The 20,272-nt window shown below is 42.5% G+C and overlaps 1 non-coding gene across 1 annotated transcript; it reads right to left on the reverse strand.

Moving 5' to 3' along the window:
* Positions 1 to 13,517: 13,517 nt before the first annotated feature.
* Positions 13,518 to 13,624, reverse strand: LOC131226335 (small nucleolar RNA R71). The gene has a single exon (XR_009161728.1). It is a non-coding gene; the product is annotated as a small nucleolar RNA R71 (small nucleolar RNA).
* Between the last annotated feature and the right edge of the window lie 6,648 nt (positions 13,625 to 20,272).

Raw genomic sequence — 20,272 nt, forward strand, 5'->3', positions numbered from 1 at the left:
AGAAGAATTACCTTTAATATAACTTAGACTAGATTTGTCATCACATTTTCTAGATAAGGTTAACAATTTTTCCATTTTTTAGTCACCTTGGGCATATTTCCAAGTATCCTTAGAACTCAAAAGGGAGGAAACTTTAAGTTTTAATTTCTCATTTTCTGTTTTTAATTTTTCCAGTTCAGAAAATTTAAAACTTAAATTTAATTTTATTTTTTCAAGACAATCTAAAAAATGAGATTTTTCTAAAACTGCGTTTTTAAGTTCTTCTCTTAATTTAACATATTTCTCTTTTTGAATTTTCAATTTGACATCAATTTTACAACTTTCTCTGTATAGGGCATTATAGGCATCTTGAAGGTCGTCTTCATTTTCATTTTCAGGGTCACTCCTGAGATTTTCATAGTCAGATATATTACAACTATCTGAGGAAGTGACTCTGGTTATAGTCATAAGAGCTTTCACATCATTTGCATTTGTATTCTCTTGTTCTGATTCATCAGACTCAGAAGAACTTTCAAAGTAAGATGATTCATACCAAGTAGCTATCATGGCCTTTCTTTTTGACCTGTCCTTTTTAGGACATTTATTAGCAAAATTCCCATATTTGTGACAGTTGAAACGTTGACTGTCCTTTATTTTAGATTTCCAAGAATTAGATTTTTCATTTCTTATCAGTTGATTTTTGAAAATTTGATCTGTTCTTGTTTTTGAAAATTTTATAAAATTTCTTGGCTAACATTACCATATAATCTTCATTTTCAACATCAGAATTAGAACTATTTTCTTTTGAAATAGATTTAGAATATTTAAGAACAGTAGTCTTAGCTTTAGGAGCTTTAAAATTTAACTCATATGTTTGTAAAGAGCCAACTAACTCTTCAACCTTCATAAGATCAGTATCTCTCAATTCTTGAATGGCAGTAACTTTAGAATTGAATATTTCAAGAACAAATCGCTTTATCTTATCGCAAACCTTGCTTTCTGGGATTCCATCTCCTAGACCCCACTTGGAATTTACTATATCATTTAGTTTCGTATAGAAGTCCATAAAAGTTTCATTTTCTTCCATACGAATTTCCTCAAATCTGGTAGTGAGGATTTGAACTTTTGATTTCTTGACTATAGAAGTTCCTTCATGTGTCATTTTGAGAATATCCCATTCTTGCTTAGTTGTATCATATGAAAAAAATTCTTTTGAATTCATCAGGCGATAGAGCATAAAGTTATGACATTTAAGGCTTTAGCATGAGCACTGCTTTCACTTTTCTGAGCTGCAGTCCATAAATAGAATGTAGTTTTTCTCTTAGATTTAGTTCCATCACTACCTAATACTTCAGTCATAGGCGATTTCCATTTAATCACAGTAGCTTGCCACATACTTTCATCTAAGGATTTTAGAAAAATCATTATTCTAGCCTTCTAGTATGAATAGTTAGAGCCATCAATAGGTGGTGGCTTGGTGATAGATAAACTATCGAAATTTGACATAATTAAAGCTCTAAATCTTTAACTCAAGGAAATTAATCCAAAAAAAATGAGCAACAAGGCTCTGATACCACTTGAAAAGGTGAGCTTAAGAAGTCATAGAAAGGAGAGAGGGGGGGGGGGGGGGGGTAAACGAATAAAGTGCTGAATAATAAATAAATCAAAGATCTTAATTACATTAGTATTGAAATGTTGATTCAAACTGATTTGTAGGACAACCTTCGCCCAAACAAGTTTAGGTAGGACAACTTTATTTCACGAATTTGATAAGAATCAAAATTCCAAACTGAGCAAGAGTAAATAAAACTATCTATTACAAACATTCACCACTTTTGCATAAAAGAAATTACAACCATTCACCACAACACTAAGAATTATAGATAGGCACACCTACTCCACACCTATGATTACTAACCATGTAATCTCAACTTTCAATATGAATAAGGTTTTCAAAGGGTCACCTTAAAACCTAATATAATTGTGATTTTATTGGGCTATCACAAATAAAGAAACCCCTCACTGAGATTTTCTGACTATTTCAGAAAAACCAACACTAAGATTTTTTGGCTATCTCAGAATAAACCAAATACAAAGTAAAAAAGAATACTTATCTTCATCGTAGAAGTAGCTATTGCTGTAGAATGCTTTTTTTGAATGACGAATGTTCAATGTTCAGTTCGATAGAAAAGGTCCAAGGTTCTATTGATTTTAATTAAGTTTAAACCAAAGGCTACTTGTATTAATTCCTTTAAATATGAAGAAGAGTAATCACTCTTTTTAAAATCAGAATGGTTGAATTTTAAGATTAAGGAATTAAACAAAAAGCTATAAAATAAATTATAAATACCGCTTGATAGCTTGATAATAAATGAGGCTTCTTTATCTCTTGTATATGGACTTTGATAGGCTTGAATTGTATTTTCGGATTGAAAAAGAACCTCAATTTATAGGCAAAAAGTTTGTTCCTTTGACTGGTCTAAGGCAGTCTTCGACTAGACTAAGCACCGGATTCAGTTCTAATAAATTTTCAATTTCGAGCGGGATAAGATCTAACAGATCTTTGACTAGTCAAAGATCCTATTCGACTAGTCGAACAGTCTCTTCAACTGGTCTAGGAAGTTAAATCTAAACTAATTTTTTGTTGCTAGAGTTCAAGTGGAGGAACCTTCGATTGGTCGAAGAGACCCTTCGACTGGTCGAAGGTGCAACAGAATTTCTGTTACACTTCAGCTAGTGCTTGGATTAGTCAAGAAATTCTTAGACTGGTTGAGGCAAAACTCAGGCTAGTCGAAACTAAACTAATAATAAGTATAAAAATCCAATTTTAAATATGTTTTGAGAGTACCTAAACCTAAGGTCTTTTCTAGGTTTTATAATACCTGTATGGATTGAATTTCACAGGATTAGAAACTTGAACTTCTCAAAGGAGCTTAATCTTCTACTAGAACTTTTAGTAAATCGAGCTTGGTCTTCAACTTAAGCTTGAGCTTAAACTTGAGCTTGAACTTAAACTTAACCTTGAACTTGAACTTTAACATGAGCTTTGACTTGAAGATCACATGTTAAGTTGTTTTGACAAGACAAAATTTGGCAAACCAGGTGTAAAATGTGCTTTTAACATAATAGCACTTACATCCTCAATGTAAAAGATATACGCATGCAATGCATATGAGGCAACGAAAAGAAATGAGAAGTGATGGAAAGGTAGTACCTGAAGAAGGTGAATTGAAGCTATTCCAAAGATCTCAATGTAAAGATGGGTCAGCAAGAAGACTAAACAAACTGGAAGTAAACTATCCTAGTACTAAATCTTATGAAAGCTATAAACCTAACTACACCTCCATCAGACTAGGAGGTTAATCTTGGTACATAGGATCAGTCAGAGATATGGACATGTCCTCTGAATGAAACTTGTCAACAAATCGTTTTAGACAATGTTCATTTACTTTGAAAATATTTCCATTTGTTGGGTTCTTGATCTCGATGGCCCTATGAGGATAAACATTAGTAACATTGAAAGGGCCAGTCCAACGAGATCTGAGTTTACCCAGAAAAAGGTGTAACCGAGAATTGTACAGGAGGACTTTTTTATCAGTTAAGAATGATTTTCGAATGATGTTCCTGTCACGGAACACCTTCATCCTGTCCTTGTAAATTCTCGAGTTCTCATAAGCATTGTTCCGGATTTCCTCAAGTTCATTCCACTGAAGTTTGCGCAACGAGCCAGTGTTGTCCAAGTTAAAGTTTAGATTTTTGATAGCCTAGTAGGCCCTATGTTCCAACTCTACATGCAAGTGTCAAGCTTTCCCATAGACAAGTCTAAAGTGAGACATTCTAAAGGGGGGTCTTCAAAGCTGTACGGTATGCCCATAAAGCATCAATCAAACAGATTGTCCAATCCTTACGATTAGTGTTAACCATTTTCTCTAGAATTTCTTTAATTTCCCTATTGTAAATCTCATCTAATCTGCTTATCTGCGGGTGGTATGGGGAGCTCACCTTATGAGAGATGCCATACTTCTTCATTAAATTCTCAAATGGCCTATTACAAAAATGTGAACCCCCATCACTAATGATGCCCCGAGGCATTCCGAACTGGGAAAGGATGTTTTCTTTTAAGAACCTAATGACCGTTTAATGGTCATTGATCTGACACGGGATCATTTCAACTCATTTAGTGACATAGTCTACTATTAACAAAATGTAAATATTCCCAAAGGATTGGGGGAATGGTCCTATGAAATTGATGTCTCAACAATCAAAAGCTTCAATGATCAGAATGGGGTTCAGAGGCATCATATTTCAACGGGATAATACTTCCAATTTCTGACAACGCTCATAAGTTTTGCAGAACTCATGCGTATCTTTAAACATAGTGGGTCAATAAAATCTGCATTGTAGAATTTTGACTATGGTCTTTTTAGCAGAAAAGTGACCACCATAGGCTTGAAAATGACAGAAGGAGATGACACATTGGTGTTTATTATCTAGTACACATCTCCTTAGAATTTAGTCTGGGTAATATTTAAATTGTAATGACCTTGGAAATTTTTGTGCTAATCTTTCCTTAAGTAGTTGTTTTCGGGGTAATTAGCGCTATACTCGATTGCTTGTGAAATTCGCATCAATCACTTTAAATTGTATCTGCATGGCTCTAAACCTGTAGATTAGTTAGCGCTACGTTACTCTGAAACCTGGGATCCATCGCTAAATCCAGTTGTTCTGGGGAATTTTTGGAAGATCTGGATCGGACCTGGACCGCGCGTCGAAAGTCCGATGGCGATGATCTTAGGCTGTTGCGGTCACCGAGTTGGGCTTGACCATCACCTCGAAAATCAAGTCCATCTGATGTTCTGGGTCGATTTGTTTGAGCTCGGAGTGAAGAGTGTGAGAACGGTTGGAATTTAATAAGTTTTTATGAAATCTGAGTCGTGTTGCTTACGCGACGATTTTAAGCTATCTGACCATTGGATTCTGACCCAATTTCACCCTTTGAACAGGATTGTTGGCCCAGGCATATCCTAGTGCTTGTGGACCTGATCGAGATTCCGTGACCGTTGAATTGAGTGTGGTCCGCCACGGCTGATCTGAAGAGCCGGTCGGTATGAAAACTCAGCTTGACCTAGATCCATGGTCAATGAGCTTAAGTCCGACCTTTCGTGGTTATAGGCCCACCAGAAGTGCTTCGTTGGATCGAGAAAGGCATGCTTTGGTTATAACCTAGGTATACCTTGACCCTGGGGTTATTTTCATCAATAATAGGCCTATTTATAGTCCTTAAACCCTAGCTCTCTTTTCCATACGAATTTTCTCTAACCCTAGCTTGGAAAGAGAGTGGAAAAGAGAGAAAGTGAGAGAGATAAGTTGGTGAATCATCTTGGATTCTTCCTTGTTCTTCTTCATCTTTGAACCTTCACTTTGAATCGTTCTTCTGACGATTCTGAGTTCATTTTGGGGTAAGTTAATCTAACCGTAACCTGTGTTAGAGCTTAGATTAGTCTTGGTGTTGTTGTATCTCATTTCTATCCTTGTTTTAGGGTATCCTATCGCCGTTGATGAAGACAACTTGTCTAAATCAGTTCGGTGTTTCTTTTCTGGCTTAAGGTGCAGACTTTAAGTGTATAGGTTATGGTTTTCAAGGCTTTCAATCCCAGTGAATGATTTATTCTTGTTATGGATGAAATTTCACATGCCAAATGTTGTGTTTACGTTGCTTTCCTGATATGCATGCTTTATATTGAGATTTGTGTATTCTATGTGTATTTATAAAGTACCGTATACGTATAAAATATGCACTTATGTTTGCCATGATTATTTGTCATGTATGTATGCTAGATGCATGTATGATAACTCCTTGGTAAAAGGAATTGTCTAAATGCATGTATTTCAACATACATCATGTATGTTGTTCCATGTATGCTAAGTGTTTGTAGAAATGCATCAATGATCTAAATGTAACTTATTACACTGATTACGGGTGTTGAGAAGTGATTCTCAACACTCCTATTGATGTGCATGATTTCCTTTATGCAAGTTACATTCCATGTTATTTAAATTCAAGCACTACTTGTGCTTACATTTATGTTAAGTTGATATTCCTCAAGTGCTTATGTACCATGATTTAAGTTGTTGTTCCATTACTGTTTTACATTCCATATGAATATCTGTTGTAGTGTAAGGTGTGTGGGACTATGCATTAGTCCAGGAAATCGGTAATCGACTCTATATTTGTGGTTGAGGTTGCTTTCGCCACGTAGGACGTATTAGATGAACCCGAGCCGTATTAGAGTTGTCGGCAGTGGTTTGGCCACGCGGAGTGTTTGCGCACTCTATGTCGCTCAACTCAATGTGCGCTCGTGTTAGTCGAGTTCGTCAAGTAACCCGATTGTCCGATGTATGTTCACCATGTATGGACGCTACTGCTTGAATCTAGGGTACCGAACTTACCAGTGAAATCCTATTAACTATGGTACTTGATCCGCTAAGACTCATGAGCCAGACATGGTGGTATGGGACACCGTGGTTGAGCTGTCAGCCTACGCTAGGGTGACGAGCCTCCCCGTAGTGACCAGTGAGCAACTAAACTCGTGAGTCGATTATGGTGGTATGGGACACTATATTCGTGCTGTCGGCCTACATTGATTGGTGACGAGCCCTTTGTAGTGACCTCGAGCATACCTGGATACCGCAAGGAGGTGACGAGCCGAACTGTGGTAGTAAGGGCATGAAAGGCGTGCATTGATTGGTGACGAGCCCTTTGCTACGACCTCAAACATATGATTGTATGAGATGACTAGGATTGACGACCCTAGAATGGATCACTGTTTGGATGGTGATATGAGGAAGGTATCTTAGCTTCCCAATCCTGTTGTGTGAAGTGGACCAATAACAACTTGGTAATCATATCCATGCACCGCATTTGCATGTGCTTTGTAGATGTGGCGCACTTTGAGGCGATGTCATGCATAACGTAAGATGAAGACGGTGAGGCTGTACGCGTGAGGGCACGCATCACATTGCATACATCCTTGCATTAACAAGAGTACTTAGGATTTATTTAATTATTCTGCTTTATCATTACTGTTTGATTGAACTGATAACATGTTAACCAGTGCCTTATTGTTCCACTGAGTTGATCACTCACTCCCACGTTCTGGGGCGGTGTTAAACACCCATCAGACTCTGTCTTAGGTTCTGATGTTGCAGATGTTGATGCGACTTCTGAGGCAGAGCGGGAGATGGATGATGATGAGGCTGCTTTCTCTTATATGCAGTTTTTAGACGGGTTCTAGCGAGCCTTGGTCTGATGCGCGGGATCTCTGGGATTATTTTTGAGAATTTAAATGATGTAACTTGATGCTTATAATTTTGTTAAATAACACTTTCATACGATCTGGCTTGTATATGTATTTCAGGGATTTACACTTGTACACATACTTTTCTATAAGTCTTCCGCTTGTTTTATTCACTTATCCCTGAATCATATCTGTGTTTTGGCTTAATCTATTCCATGTTTTATGCACTAATACAGTCAACATACATCCATCATTAAATATGTTGCATAAGTGATGTTTTGGAACTCGGGAGCTGAGTTATGCTCGACCCTCGAATTTCAGGGCGTTACAAGTTGGTATCAGAGCATGATCTGGATTAAACTGGACCTGGGTTATGGTCACACACCACACGTTGTCGCCACTTTAGTGTATTTGGGTGTGGGTCTATTGTAGATTGTGTGTTTGTGTTCCGTAGTTCCTATCGGTGAAAGTTTCCTGAAAACCGTCACCGGGATCGAGTCTGTACTCTTACCTGATCACACACAACGACCCGACACCTTTCCTAGACCCTCTATTAAGGAGTTTAGATGGTTTATCTTCCCTTTTTTCACTTTTAAACCTTCAGAAAATCGTTATTTGAATTAGATTTCTACCAGAATGACCCGATAGGCGTCAAACTATGCAAGGGGCCGATCGGGGCATTTCCAGTGGGGCCCAGGGGGGCTCACACTTTTCTGACCATGGGGGACCAGGAGGGCCTCCCCAAAATGGTGAGGCATCGCCGGGATGTCCAGAGACTGGCGATGCCATTGCCAGTTCGGCGAGGGATCGCCAGTCAGCGGGCCAGGCGGGCCGGGCTGACGCGGGCCGATCACTCCTAGGGCTAATGTGGCCCACCTCTCCATGGTTTTCCCTTAAAACCTTTTTCTTTTACCTATTTCCTTCACAAATCCCACTCCCAAGCTCTCCCTTTCTTCAAAACCCTCTCCAAATCCTCTCAAATCTCTCCCAAATCATCTTCTTCTTCCCTTTTTCGTGCAAACTCATCACTCCATCTCCAAATCCTCCCTCCCATCACTGATTTCTCTTTCTTTCCTTCTCATTTGAGCTCTTGCATCCCCTTTTTGGCTAATAGTTGTGTGGAAGCTTCACCATCTTCCTATTTCTCTCTTTCTCTCATTTCTCATGGCCCTCTTTGAGATTGTGACGGCCATCTTTTCCATTTCTTTCCTTCTTTCCTTGATGGGGAAGAAGAGAGCGCCTGTGGATGAAGCCGGGCCGAGCCGCCCAACCCGTGCACGGAGGCCGAGAGGTGCCGCCGCGAGCACGTCCGCCACGCGTGAATTCTAGATGAAGCGGGACCTCGATCCTCGAGCTCCCGTTAGTAGGACTTTGTTGGTGGAGTTGTCGCATGGAGTCTATGAAGGCCGTAAAGTCCTTTTTAAGGCTCATGTTGATCCGCGGCTCTTTGGTGAGTTTTTCTTGTTGGAGCGCCTAGAAGGGGCTGGTTGGGGTCCCTTGTTCGAAGGCGAGTATCGCGCGAATGCTAGCACTGTTCGGGCCTTTTATGCCAACATTCTGGAGCCTTCGCTGGAGCCTCTGCAGTTCAAGATTCCTTGTGGTAGCGGTCATGTGGGTATTGTCGATGTTGCTTTGATATCCCGCCTCCTGAGAGTGCCACTTGGTGAAGTGCATGCCAGCGAGAAGAATGTGGACAGTGTGCGCGAGAGGGATCATCGCACCTGATCCTTGTGTGGTCATCTGGTTGAATGACAGCCGAATAGGAGTCTTCTGGCTTCCTTTATGACGGACGACTTTCGTTTGCTTCACCACATCTTTACGTTCAATGTATATCCAAGGTGAAGCAACCGCAGTGAGTGAACGCGCCTGATGGTGGATTTTCTGTATCAGGTGGGGCAAGAAGCGAAGTTGTGTGTGCCGACGTACGTCCTGCGCCAGATTATTCTCATCGCTCGTTCGAGTAGAAGGACCGAGTCGCTTCCTTTTGGCCACCTCATTTGCAAGATTGCACATGAGTTTGGCTATAGGCTTGGAGCTAAGAAGCCGGTTCCTGTTCGTCATATCAATCTGAGGACTCTTAAGCTGATGGAGGTTGGTTCTGGTCGGCTTGCCTCAGAGGGTGAGGCTGAGTCTGAGAGTGGTGATGAAGAGAGTTATGCTGAAGGTGGTGCGGAGTCTGAGGAAGAAACAGAGCAAGACGAGGAAGAGATTGAGGCACAGGATTCAAGTGATAGCTCTCCTCCTGTGACGCCAGAGCAGGGCGCAGAGCAGACTGCCAGAGATGCCCGTCTTACACGGCTTGAAGAAGGGCAGGCTGTTTTACGCCAAGATATGGTTGATCTTCGAGCCCTTGTTAAACATAAGTTTAAGAAGGTGACTTGGACTCTGAAGTCTATCCTGTGTTGCTTGCTGGATAAGGGTGCTCCACCTCCATCTCCTGATTCTGACGAGTAGCTGTCGTCGTGGCCATCTTTGCTTTGTTTGTTGTTTTTCTTTCTGTGTAGCCATTGTTGGCTTGTAGTTGGAGTGTTGTAGTGTTGTAGTTGTGGTAGTTATTTGTGGTTGTTGTAGTTGCTGTGGTTATTTGAAGTGTTAGATGTTGTTGTTTTCATGCTTTCCTAGTCGTGATTCATGTATTGCTGCACTACTTGTATTGCAACGATTTTGATTAATGGAATGCATGTTGTTTGCCTTTGGAGTTGTGTTGTGTTGTTGTGTGGATGGATTATGTGACTTAGAATCTGACAGGTCGCATCCTCTATTGAATGTAGGGATGCCTCCTAAGGGTTCGAAGACTTCGGCCCATCTCTCTTTGATTGAGTCGCTTGCTGGGGTTCCTCTGATGAGTGTCGAATGTTGCATCTCAGACCCCAGTAATTGCCTGATTTTACGTACATGATAAGGTTTGATGCCATATTTTAATCGTGTTTTTATTACAGGATGAAATCAGGAGTGTGTACTGAAAGATGATGTTAAGAACATGGATTTGGCGCTCCAAAATTACCAGAGCACGGGATGGACTCCAGAAAACCAATAATGAAGATTTTACACGCCTGGGATTGAGGAAAGCAAGGCAAAGGGGCTCGAAAAGGGTCAAGAATGCAAGATCACATGTTTCCCGCCATCCGATCAACTCGAAACTTCATACACGTGATGGGGACCATAAATTAACCGTACATATTAAATTTCAGCCATTGACGATCTCGGGAAGTGGTCTAACGGCCAGATCAGCCCCTTAATTCATTAAGTGGGGCCCGGTGGATATCTGGATATACATCAATTTTGGTCTGACGGTGGAAATAATATGAGAAAAAGGATGGATGGTGCGATTTCTCAAAAACATTACGGTGGACCTATATCTATAGCGTGTGTACACAGTGCACATGTGCACTCCTGAGCACCGAACGGACTAAAGTCGATCAGCGCCTGACCCGACTTTCTTATTTCAAAAACGGAAGTTTCGTTTCTAGCGTGAATGACGGAAATCCGTTTTTTTTACGGACAGCTGTGGGCCCCATCGGTAGCACGTACGGTTAATCTAAACCGTTCATCGTGTAGAAGGGCTCAATATCTACAAAACCATGTTTTCCGTTTATGACCATATGTGCACACCTGTGAGCTACAGAGGTCATAAGCGGGCTGCCCTATAACGTTCAAAAAGATCTCAGCATGATTCCTTCTTTGGGCCGCGTCCACGCAAATTCAAAACCACCCATATGCGGTCGAAATTCCGTCCTGCATCCAATGGAAGGCGTGGATTCCTGTGAAAAGTCCAATAATGGACCCAACCATCATCGCAGCGTCGGTTTGGCGTCCGCGAAACGCACGGACGCTGCCAGTTTTTTACAAAAATTAGTGGGCCCCACTCGTCAACCTTCCGGAAGATCTGATCCGTCCATCGTGTAGAGGGCTTCGAGAGCTTCAAAACCATGTTGATATTCCTCGCCCATGCGTACACACGTGTGCGGTACAGAGGCCAAAAGTAGACTGCCCCGGGACGTTCAAAACTGAGTTTTTTTTAGATTTCTTCTGTGGGCCGCGCTAATGGACCTTCGAATCCACCCATTCTTAACTGAAATTTCGTTCTGAATCCAATGGACGGGGTGGATTTTCCAGAAAATACCTCTGTGGGGCCCACCGATCACGGCTGTGAAAATTTGTACTCCGAGTCCTTCTACGACTCTGCCACCGACCCCAGCCATCCAGTAGCTATAAAAGGGGAGTTTTGGACGTGGGAAAGGCATTCAAAACCAGGGGATTCCAGATCTGGAGCAAGGGAGAGAAGAAAGAGAAGAAAGAGAAGAAAGAAGAGAGAAAGAGATTGTTTGTTTGACGTTTCTTTTATGAATTTTATTTAATATTTTTTATGGATTTTATGGGTCACTAATCTCTCAGCTAGGGCTGAGATGAAGCCCCTAATTTGATTAGCTCTTGTATTGGTTGATTTACTTTGAATTTCAATTAATTTGTTTCTTTCTTTAAGTGGGCTTTATGGGTTTAAATTCTATACTTCTCCATCTATGAACTTGATTAAAGTATATATATGGATGTTGTTTGGATGCTTATTATAGGTGCTTGTGTCTGATCAAGAACAAGTTTCCTATAGAGGAAGAAACAGGGTGCTTTAATGAATGTACATTCCATGTACCCGACCAAGGATATGGGATATGTCATTCATGGCATTGCTTAAAGGAATTAGACAGTTTGTATGCCCGATTAAGGACACAGATTGTGCTTTCTCTGTATAAGTGGTACCAATCTAGATCAAGGTGAATCAACAGACAAAACAAGGGTTAGGATAATTAGGGGTGGATTCGAAAGTCCTAGTGCTCTCTCTCTGATTGAATTTTCTTCCCTGTTCTTAATTAATTGTTTTTCATAAAATTGTGCTTAGAAATTCGTTCCATTATTTGTTGGATTAGTTAAGGAGAATCATAGATTTGAATTGTGACGACTAGTCCTCGTGGGAACGATCTCGTAATACGTACCATATCTACATCTGATTCGTATACTTGCGAGTTTAAAATCATTTAAATCAGGTTGGTTTTATAAAAAAATATTAAGTTTTTGGCGCCGTTGCCGGGGGACTGTTTTGGTCCAATTGGATTTAGGATTCTCTCTTATCATAATTCATAGTCTTAGGTTTTTACTAACTTTAGGTTAAATTTTTTTAGAAACTAACCTATTTCCTGTTTTGTAGGGACCTGACATAAACTACTAATTTGGTAATCTCTTTCCAAATTTTCTATTTTTTTCTAATTTCTATTTTTAGAATTAAGGTTTTATTTTTTTTAGAAAGTTTCTATTTCTAGGCTATTTTATTTTATTTTTAGAAATTTCCTATTTTCTAATTCTAGATTCTGATTCTTCTTTCAAGTAACTTTCTATTTTCTAGTTTTAGAAATTTTTTCCCTTTTTAAAACTAACTTAGTTTTTATTTCTAAGATTACAAACTTTCTTTTTTTTAGAAATTAACCGTTGCTTAGGATTTTTTTTTCTAGCATTATTTTAGTAAATTTAATTTATTTTTGTTTTCTTTTTGTTTACAGGAATTAAGGAAGGAAGCTGCTAAATAACATTGTCTTCAAAAGGAGGAGCTCTCAAATCTACAGACATTCATCATCTTCTTTTCCGGGTTCTTCTTTCCAATTTTCATTTACATAGTTTTAACTTGTTTTAGAATCTCATAGTTCCTAGGTCTAGTTTTATTTCTCTTAGGTTGCTTCTTAGTTTAGTTTTCTTTCTTACATTGCAATAACATAGTTTATGCTAGGACGTAGATCTCTGAATATAGAACTAGCACCGTTTGATCCTGAGATTGAAAGAACAATTCGTGAAAGATTGAGAAATAATCCTGTTGAAATGGCGAATGAGACTGAAGTTAAAGCTCTCAAAGATTATTCAGCTCCTGTCCAATTTAATGCGCCTTCATGCATAGTGTTGCCAACTACTACGGCAGCACACTTTGAACTTAAACCTGGAGTCATACAATTGTTGCCATCCTTTTATGGATTGGACAAGGAGGACCCATATCATCATGTGAAAGAATTCTTAAACATTTGCTCCACCTTTAAGTTCCAAAACTTCTCAGACGATTCGATCTACCTACGCCCGTTTCCTTTTTCTTTGAAGGATAAGGCGAAAGCATGGTTGAATTCTCTAGAAGTTGGATCTATCACTACATGGGACCAACTGTCTAAGAAGTTCTTAAACAAGTTCTTCCCCGTTCACAAAACCAATGCCCTCCGTAGAGAAATTACTAACTTCACACAAAAAGAGGGCGAGCACTTTCATGAATGTTGGGAAAGATGGAAGGACTTGCTTCTTAAATGTCCTCACCATGGTTTTGAGAAGTGGCAACAAGTTCAATACTTCTATGACGGTCTGGACACCACAAAACCGTCGCATGGTTGATGCCACCAGTGGAGGGTCATTCATGACCAAAAGTGATGTCGAAGCGTGGAACTTCTTTGAAACCTTGTGCGAAAATTCCCAGCAATGGGATTATTCAAATAGAGGTGACAGAAGTCCCCAACCACAAAAGAGAGGTGGTATATATGAGATAGGAGTCATGCCAGAGCTGAGCGCCAAGCTTGATAACCTGACAAAGAAAGTTGATGCTCTGGTATTAAATAATGGACCACCACAAACAGCTCAAGTCGAGGCATATGCCACATGTTCTAGTCCTGCCCATCCTATGCAGTCTTGTCCATCTGGTGCAGCATTCCTAGAACTTCTCTCTGAACAAGTTCATGCTATGAACACTTTTCAAAAATCTGGGAATGATCCTTACTCGAACATATACAACCCAGGGTGGGCTAGACATCCAAATTTCTCTTGGGCAAAAGGACCACAACAAGGAGGACCATCTGGAAATCCTCCCATGCAACCGCACCTCCAAGTTGGCAGTCAACAACCTCAACAGTTTCCACAATATCAACAACTGCCTACACAATCAAGGAAACCATCTCTTGAGGATACACTCCATCTTTTCATGCAGAGTTCTCTCCAATTCCAAAAAGACACCCAACAAACCTTACTGGCCAACCAGCAAAGCTTACATGCAAATGCACAATCCATTGCCAAGTTGGAAGTACAAATGGGTCAACTAGCTGCCACATTAAGTGAGAGAGAGAAGGGCAAGTTCCCTAGCCAACCTGAGGCTAATCCAAAGGGACAGTATGAGATTAGCTCTAATTCCAACCAAGGGCAATATCATGAACAGGCCAAATCGATCGCTACCCTTAGGTCAGGCAAGCAGATTAATAACAAGATAGAGATGCCTGGGGATGAATCAAATTCTAAAACAGAAGATCAAGATGAAGCAGAGAGCCATACCAATGCATCCAAAGTCCAAAAGCTCTCTGACTCTGCAAGAGCCACTAATGTGCCACCTTATGTGCCCAAAGCACCCTTTCCTCAACGTCTGGCACCAATAAAGAAAAGAAATAACTTTGATGAAATCTTGGATGTGTTTCAAAAAGTGCAAGTCAACATCCCGTTGCTTGACGCTATCAAGCAAGTCCCTGCTTATGCTAAGTTTCTTAAAGATTTATGCACTCAAAAGCGTAAGCAGAATGTTCATAAGAAAGTCTTCCTTGCAGAGCAGCTCAGCTCCAAGATTCAACATAACACCCCTCCTAAATTTAGGGATCCAGGAGCTCCCACCATTTCTTGCGGCATAGGAGATCATAAGATCGGGAAGGCATTACTTGATTTAGGGGCGAGTGTCAATTTGTTACCATATTCGATTTATGAGCAGCTAGGACTTGGTGAGTTGAAACCGACTAAGGTAACATTACAACTAGCCGATAGATCTATCAAGGTGCCCCGGGCCAGTCAGATCCGCAGGCGGGTCCATCTCGTGCCGGTGTTGGGTCGACGCCGATGGCTCCTCCAGTCACACCCTCGGTTCCTGGGCCGAGCCGTGCACCTTCATCTACTCCACCTGTTGATAGGTTTGAGCAGATGATGCTGTTGATGTAGCAGCAGCAGATTCAGCAGCAGCAGCATCAGCAGCAGCAGCAGCAGGAGTTCCTCTCTTCCATGGCTGGGATCTTTGCTCAGTCAGTGGGGGCGACTCCACTTGTTTCACTTATGCCTCCATCTGGGAGCGCCAGTGCCAGCGGCACATTCGAGCGATTCCAGCGCTTGCGACCTCCTACTTTTGCGTGTTCTCATAGACCCGAGGAGGCCGAGTATTGGATAGCCACATCTCTAAGATGCTGAGACCGCTACACTGCTCTGAGGTCGAGTAGGTTGAGCGTGCCACCTTCATGTTTGAGAAGGAGGTCAGTCTGTGGTGGGACAGTGTGCTTCGCACTGTCGATGAGGATTTTGTGTGGTCGTGGCAGGCGTTTGAGGCGCGCTTCCAGGAGAAGTATTTTCCGGTCAAGTACCGACATGAGTGAGTTCCTTCGCCTCCGCCAGGGAGGGTTGTCGGTGACGGAGTATGAGAACCGGTTTACTGAGTTAGGGCGGTATGTTCCTTTGATCCTAGGTGATCAGCCGATGAGGATGCGGCGTTTCTCTGAGGGACTAAGACCTGAGATCCGATCGAAGATTTGCTGTGCTAGCGTTTCTTCGTATGCGGAGCTGGTGAGCATGTCCTTGCGAGCAGAGCAGGACGGAGATAGAGCATCCCGCATGCGAGCACCGATGGTTCCTAGGCCGCGACCGAATTTCCAGGGTGCACCTTTCCTCGGCAAGAGGCCGCGAGCAGATTCTCCTCCGAGGCGTTCAGCGCCGCCTGCTCAGCAGATGAGAGCTGATCTTCGATGTTCCTATTGTGGGAAGGTGGGGCACTTGGACCGTTTTTGCTTCTCCCGTATGCGAGCCGGTGGTTTTACTCCACCGCAGAGGGTTAGCCGTCCGATGCCTCAGGTTATTTCTCCTCCTCCTCTTCGATCAGCGCCAGCTCATCCATCCTTCAGACCTGTAGTTCCTGGTTTCAGGCCACCTCAGCGGCCCATGGTTCCTCCGCCGAATCGTCAGCGCAGGCTTGAGTTCATGCGCTTTCAGCTGAAGCACCTATGTCTGACTTAGTGCCGAGGTCCTTCGAGGTGACAGCGCACATTGAAGGTATTCCCGTTTCTATGTTAGTGGATACAAGGTCCACTACTTCTCTTATATCTTATGCGGCAGTTAGGCGTTTGGGTTTGAGATCTGTTCCTATGCAAGGAGTGACGCTTACTACCGCTACGGGGATTTCCTCTGCTTTGGACAAGCGTTGTATGGATTGTTTGGTCGATCTGGGAAGTGGATCGATCCGTGTTGATTTGTTAGTCGCACCGCTTTATCACTACGATGTTATTATGGGTATGGATTGGCTCACGAGGATGCGAGCTGAGATTGATTGTGAAGCTAGATCAGTGACGATCCATGGACCTGAGGGCGAGACTGTTACTTTCCCAGTTCAGGTCAGTTACCCTCTTCGTATTGATTTTTATTCTTCTCTGTTGGAGAGTTCGGCCGAGTTGGCGTTGATTAGTATGCCGGTAGTTCAGGAGTTTGAAGATGTGTTTGAGTCGATTCCTGGATTACCTCCTCAGCGTGAGATTGATTTTGCTATCGATCTTATGCCTGGTGCGGCGCCCATTTCTTTACCCACCTATCGTATGCCTCCGAGTGAAATGGAGGAGTTGAGGAAGCAGATAGATGGTTTGCTGGAATTGGGTTTTATTCGGCCCAGTGTGTCTCCTTGGGGAGCACTTGTTCTGTTTGTGAAGAAGAAGGATGGTTCCTTGTGATTGTATATTGATTATCGCAGGTTGAATTTGGTAACTGTGAAGAATAAGTACCCTTTGCCCAGGATTGATGATCTGTTTGATCAGTTGAAGGGGGCAGGGTACTTTTCGAAGGTTGATCTGCAGTCAGGGTATCATCAGTTACGCGTCAAGGATGGGGACGTGCAAAAGACCGCTTTTAGGACCGCTTCGGTCATTATGAGTTCCTTGTGATGTCGTTCGGTCTGACGAATGCACCGGCCGTGTTCATGGATCTGATGAACAGGGTGTTTCGGCCATTCTTGTTCCGATTCGTCATTATCTTCATCGATGACATCTTGATATATTCGGCGAGTCGGGCAGAGCACGAGGAGCACTTAAGAGCGGTTTTGGATACTCTTAGGGAGCATCAGCTTTTCGCACAGTTCAAGAAGTGTGATTTCTGGAAAGAGGAAGTCAAGTTCCTGGGACATGTGGTGTCCAAGGAAGGAATAGCCGTCGACCTTGCCAAGGTAGCTGCAGTGCAGGACTGGAAGCAGCCTGGTTCAGTTACTGAGGTAAGGAGTTTTCTGGGTCTTGCAGGCTATTATCGACACTTTATTCAGGACTTCTCGAAGATTGCCAGACCGTTGTCGCAGCTGACACGGAAAGATTTGAAGTTTGCTTGGAATGAGCAGGCGGAGTTAGCTTTTCAGGAGCTGAAGGACAAGTTGACGTCCGCCCCTGTGCTAGTATTGCCAGAGCAAGGGGTTAAGTATATTATATATACTGACGCCTCTCGCGTTGGCCTGGGTTGTGTCCTTATGCAAAAGGATAGGGTGATTGCTTATGCTTCATGTCAGTTGAGGAAACACGAAGAGAATTACCTTACGTACGACCTGGAATTAGCAGCTGTCATATTCGCATTAAAGCTTTGTAGACATTACCTCTATGGTGAGGAGTTCGAGCTCTTTTACGACCATAAGAGCCTTAAGTATATTTTCACGCAGCATGATTTGAATATGAGGCAGCACAGGTGGATGGAAACATTGAAGGACTTCAAGTTCGATGTTTCTTACCATCCGGGCAAGGCGAACCTTGTGGCAGATGCGTTGAGTCGCAAGAAGGCTATTGAGTTTGCGGCTCTGCTGATGATAGCAGAGTGGGATATGTTGGAGTTCATGCGCGATTTTGAGCAGAAGCTTATAGTGGTTGAGCCATATGAGGTTATCGCACACATTCGTGTACAGCCCCTTATCGATGAGAGGATCGTTGCAGCTCAGGCAGATGATGAGCTTTTGGTGAAGATGAGGCAGCGGGTTGGTACAGATGAGAACTCCGACTGGAGTGTTAGTTCTAATGGGGGCCTACGTTTTCGTGGCCGGTTATGTGTTCCTGACATCCCTGACTTGAGACGGGAGGTTCTCGAGTTAGCTCATAGTTCTAAGCTTGCGATGCATCCAGGTAGCACGAAGATGTATCAGGATATGAAGAGGTCTTATTGGTGGGACAATATGAAGGTCCAGATTGCTGAATTTGTTTCTCGTTGTCTCACGTGCCAGCAGGTCAAGGCAGAACATCACCGACCTCCTGGGTTATTGCAGCCCATGCCCATAGTTGAATGGAAGTGGGATTTCATCTCTATGGTTTTATTTCTGGGTTGCCGAGGACGAGGAAGGGATTTGACTCTATTTGGGTGATCGTCGATCGATTAACGAAGTCGGCGCATTTCTTACCGATCAGAGTCACTTACTCTGCAGACGAGTTGGCTAGGTTGTATATCAAGGAGATAGTGCGTCTGCATGGAGTTCCCGTGGAGATTGTGTCTGATAGAGACACGCGTTTTACATCTATCTTCTGGACTCGTATCCAGGAAGCAATGGGTGTGAAATTGAAGTTCAGCATCGTGTTCCATCCGCAAACAGATGGGCAGACGGAGCGCGTGAATCAAGTCCTGGAAGATATGTTGCGAGCTTATGTTTTGGATTTCAAGGACAGTTGGGATGATTGTCTTCAGTATGCAGAGTTCGCGTATAATAATAGTTTCCAGGCTAGTATCGGCATGGCTCCCTATGAGGCGTTGTATGGTCACCCGTGCAGAGCACCACATTGCTGGGCAGAAATTGGTGAGCGTAGTTTGCTTGGCCCGGAGTTGGTGCAGGTGACTTCAGAGAAGGTTGACATCATTTGACGTCGACTTCTGACAGTGCAGAGCAGGTAGAAGAGTTATGCTGATACGAGGCGTCGACCGCTTGAGTTTGAGGTTGGAGACCATGTTTTTCTGAAGGTCTCTCCTATGAAGGGAGTTCTGCGGTTCGGTAAGAAGGGAAAGCTGACGCCGAGATTTATTGGTCCATTTCAAGTTCTGGATCGAGTGGGAGCGGTAGCATACCGCCTTGCTTTGCCCACACCTCTTGCGGGCGTGCATAACGTATTTCATGTTTCTATGCTGAAGAAGTACGTTCCTGATCCTTCGCATATTATCAGTTGGGAGCAAGTGCAGTTGAGTGAGGATGCCACTTATGTACTGCGACCGACGCGTATTCTCGACAGGAAGGAGCAGGTATTGCGTAGCAAGGTTATCCCCCTTGTGAAGGTGCTATGGACGCATCATGGTGTGGAAGAGGCTACTTGGGAATCTGAAGCTGAGGTCAGGAAGACCTACCCTCTGATCCTTGAGGATTATATGAAGGTATGAATTTTGAGGACGAAATTTTCTTTAAGGGGGGTAGATTGTAACGACCTTGGAAATTTTTGTGCTAATCTTTCCTTAAGTAGTTGTTTTCGGGGTAATTAGCGCTATACTCGATTGCTTGTGAAATTCGCATCAATCACTTTAAATTGTATCTGCATGGCTCTAAACCTATAGATTAGTTAGCGCTACGTTACTCTGAAACCTGGGATCCATCGCTAAATCCAGTTGTTCTGGGGAATTTTTGAAAGATCTGGATCAGACCTGGACCGCGCGTCAAAAGTCCGATGGTGATGATCTTAGGCTGTTGCGGTCACCGAGTTGGGCTTGACCATCACCTCGAAAATCAAGTCCATCTGATGTTCTGGGTCGATTTGTTTGAGCTCGGAGTGAAGAGTGTGAGAACGGTTGGAATTTAATAAGTTTTTATGAAATCTGAGTCGTGTCGCTTGCGCGACGATTTTAAGCTATCTGACCGTTGGATTCTGACCCCATTTCACCCTCTGATCAAGATTGTTGGCCCAGGCATATCCTAGTGCTTGTGGACCTGATTGAGATTCCGTGACCGTTGAATTGAGTGTGGTCTGCCACGGCTGATC

The sequence above is a fragment of the Magnolia sinica genome, chromosome 14 (assembly GCF_029962835.1).
Source record: "Magnolia sinica isolate HGM2019 chromosome 14, MsV1, whole genome shotgun sequence".
NCBI lineage: Eukaryota > Viridiplantae > Streptophyta > Magnoliopsida > Magnoliales > Magnoliaceae > Magnolia > Magnolia sinica.